The sequence below is a fragment of the Dendronephthya gigantea genome, unplaced genomic scaffold, assembly GCF_004324835.1.
Source record: "Dendronephthya gigantea isolate DGI-Jeju-01 unplaced genomic scaffold, DenGig_1.0 000014F, whole genome shotgun sequence".
Taxonomy (NCBI): domain Eukaryota; kingdom Metazoa; phylum Cnidaria; class Anthozoa; order Malacalcyonacea; family Nephtheidae; genus Dendronephthya; species Dendronephthya gigantea.
In genome coordinates, this window is record NW_021163024.1 from 704,333 (window position 1) to 708,285 (window position 3,953).

General features: G+C 35.9%; 1 long non-coding RNA gene across 1 annotated transcript; it reads left to right on the forward strand.

Moving 5' to 3' along the window:
* The first annotated feature begins 304 nt into the window (after positions 1–304).
* LOC114519686 lies at positions 305–1,897 on the forward strand. The gene is made up of 3 exons (XR_003686608.1): positions 305–378; positions 636–955; positions 1,793–1,897. It is a non-coding gene; the product is annotated as an uncharacterized LOC114519686 (long non-coding RNA).
* The last annotated feature ends 2,056 nt before the right edge of the window (positions 1,898–3,953 follow it).

The window sequence follows — 3,953 nt, forward strand, 5'->3', positions numbered from 1 at the left end:
TCTGGTCATCATGCATTGGTCACCGACAGTCGGCGATGTCTGCTGTCGGTGATCACTGACAAATGAAGTGCTTTGTTAGTTTAAAAAAACTTTGTTCGTCGCCGGCAACCAACCGACTATCGGTGACATGTGAGAAATGACCAGGCTGCTGAATAGGGTAGCGAACGCATTTCCACTTAAAACATTAATTAGAACACTTGAGACAACTTAAGGAAAGCAAATAAGATATCGGCCAGTTCACCAGTTCACCATTTACTTTATCCTAAGAACATAAATAGAGCTAGTCCAACTCAAAGCAACCAATATTTTCTGGTGATACCAGTACGGTCAACATCGGATGCCAGTAACAGACAAGAGTGATTGAGAAATATATATCAGGTACGATTTTGATTATGTTTTAATAAAAAATACATTATAAGTTTGGGTATGTGCACAATCCTAGCTGCAACTCGAATTTGAACATTATCGAAATAGTTCTTCAGGATATAGGCTAATTAGATTATTTCCATATTGCATGCATGTATTATTTCAATTATTTCCATATTGCATGCCACGGCGTATAAAGGAAGCTGTTATATATAGAAATGCTGCTTTGAAATGAAAAATTTAATTTTCTGAAAACTTGTTTTCAATAGAATCATTAATCTTCGCCAACTACGAACATGAAGACTATCCTCCTTATTGCCTTGTTGTTCTCAGCCATCCTTTCAACAACTCAAGCTCTTAGTTGTCTCCCATGTCCCCAAGTAACTTGCCGTTTACCATCCGAGCTTAACTGCAAAGGAGGACTAGCGCGAGACCCTTGTGGTTGTTGTGATGAGTGTGCAAAGGTCGAAGGAGAGGAATGTGGAGGACCATGGCACTTAGCTGGCTTCTGCGACACTGGTTTGAAATGTGTTTACAAAGGTGGCAATGAACACAATATCAATGCTGTTGGGCTATGCAAAAAATCAAGGTAAAAAACCCGAATACCAACCGAAAATTTCAAAAAATACAAAACAAAACAGAATCCGAAGATTATAACATGATCTTAAAACATAAAATATAAAACGAGACAAGGATGAAATTAATTTAATTTGTTATGTTTCGTTAATCTAAACTTTGGTCTCAATTAAGCAAGCAAACACTTCAAGCTCTTTTCTTACAAGCATTTGAGATAAAGGGAAAAAGAAATAGGGAAAAAATATTGAAAACATGTTTCGACTTAACTATATAAGCCATCTGCAGTGCAAATAGGGTAATTATTTACATAGTGAAGTATATCAGTAAGGTAGAAATATGATATATCCGAAGTGCCGGATATTCTATGACAATTAGTTTACTACTATATTGACAACATGACATGATACAAGATATGCATATTAGGCAGAACAAGACAAAGACAAGACAAAAATTATAACTGGAAAATAGTATTGAAACGTTGGACCTGTTTGTTACGGTCTGGTTTGTGCGTAAAGAGCTTCCTTGAGTTTAAAGAGAGAAGGAGATGTTAGGCTGTTAGCAGTGTCTAGGATGGTAAAGCAAGGGCGGGTGTAATCAGTTTTTCAGCTAGCTATTTCTGCTAGGTATATTTGTAGATGCGTGAGTTTTTGTCAGAGGTGATGAGTTCTACAGGGCCGGCAATTGTACAGCGCTATTCATTATATAGATGTTAATCATGCAAAGATGTTTATTTTACAGCAAACTAAATAGTGTCGATCCCCTTGGCTTGATGACTCTATGATATATAGATTTGACATTCCACGGTTTTGATTTTTGAATTTTGTATAACTGTTATATTTTCCCATTTCAGGAAATTGTTCAAGGTTACAAGCTAAATGAGGAGCAACAAGAATGCAAAAATGCTTTGAAGAAGCTCTTGAACAGTTTTTATTTAACCAGGTCTCATTATAACATTTATAGATAACCAATCGATTGTTAATTTGATTGTAGATTGTTAAGAATAATTGATGTTACAATTATATATTTTTTTTCGTATAAAACGTGTATAAAATTGAGTATTGTTATAATTCCGGGTTTATGAAATGGCTGCGTTTTGGGGCACTGTGGTTTTTAGTCGTGCGACAATCTAGAAACGTAAAATTTGTCTACTTTTCCCCTCTTCGACACCATCTCTGGTCATGTATATTTCACTTAACGAGTCACTATACGACTATAGTCCATACCTTTTTTATTTATACTTAGATTATTAGGTTATGATGCACCACACTAGTTATGATTTTATGGCACGAAGGATGCCTATATAGATGTAATATTTTCAAACAATCTTCTATTCAAGAGGGTACTTCAGGGGCCGGTCAAAATAAAGAACACTCTTACATTTCTCTTGAATGAATTTTCTTGAATATTGTGCACTGAATATGTAGTTGTAAACAGTATCTTTGTATTAAGCTGTTAAAAACATTTAGTTTGCTAGTTGAATATAACGATAGACTGGCTTGCTACTTTGAACTTATCCACCGTTATTTAAGCTCAACGGGCTTGATACAACTTGCCTCTCTACAATTCATGTATACTGATACTTATCAGATAATATGTCTGTATATTGCTGATTATTTAGTACCGTTTGGTGATGTTTGAAGGTACTTCAAGTGCCACGCTTTTATAATATAACACACTTTTGTAAACAATCTGAGGGCTTTGTTTGCAAACATGTAAATAAGTATTAAATTAAACGTCAATTTTCTATCTTGCGGAAAAGATTCGTATATAATTTGATACATGCATGAACACTAATCTTAGAGTCATGCCGTGGGGAGAGGATTTGAATAACGAAACGCATGGATTAGATCCCCTATTTTTCTTACGGTTTTAATTGTTCCGTGTAGACTATGTATATTGGTGCCAAAAGTACGAGTATATGCATGCAGCAGCATTTAGAATCGCTTCTTCACAAGTTTCGCATGCGTGTGTGTGAGAGCTATATTTTAAAACTATATATTATGTATTTTTTACCCTAGATGCATGAGGCTAAAGATCGACCTCGCGTGGCTGTCAGGTCAGCAAGATACTCTCGTGTGCGGATAGTTTTTCGTGAGGAATTCGCCTCGAGAAGCACGTTTCTCACGCGTGTCGGCGGATGCTTTTCGGAGAGCTCTTGTATGCGGCGGGCTCAATGCTGAATAATTTTATAAGCTGAGTTAGCTGACTGTGAATAGTAATAACAGCCTACATTAAATACGAGCCATTCGTTTTCATTTATAGACTGGTATGATACATGCATCTATGATAATTAAACCAAGTAAACGGGTGTAGAATACGCATATGAAGTTATCAATGTTCATACGCCACGACTTAGCATATATAGCTACTGAACTTTTTTTCATTACCTAGATTATGAAAGTTTTGACACGCCATGCATGAGTTAGAACTTCACAAATGATGTCGGGACATTTTAGAGCAATACTTCCACTCACACTGTTTAATGTATCTGTCAGATAATATCGTTAATATTTTAACGAAACTTCAAGAAGCACGCTATTGTACTAACGTATTTTTCAAATAATCTCAGGTCTTTGCAGGAAAATAAATTTTGAAGTTAAAACCGTGCGAGGGTAATAACTGCAAGTTAATACCAGTGAACCAAGATTGGACTCAAGTCCAACATGTTATATGGAGCAGCTGTATAATGAAAGGTTATTATCATTATATTATTCATTTCTTCAGAAATTCATTGCAGTCAGTGAACATGCACTAAAATATTAGCATAACAGGACTAAATTATTATGCTATGGCTACGCTACTTATTTCAGCCTTGCCATAAAGCCAGTTTTCCCCTTTAGGTGAATTTATTCGCGCGACGTGAAGCGATATCTGAAATCCGGTGATCAAATATTTCAACGCGAAAAAGTAGAACCGCTTCCTATTTTTTATCTGTTCGCGCAAATGAATTCGCCTTGTGGAAAATGGGCTTAAATCGGTATTCGAAGTAGAAGGACTAGAATGTTCATCCA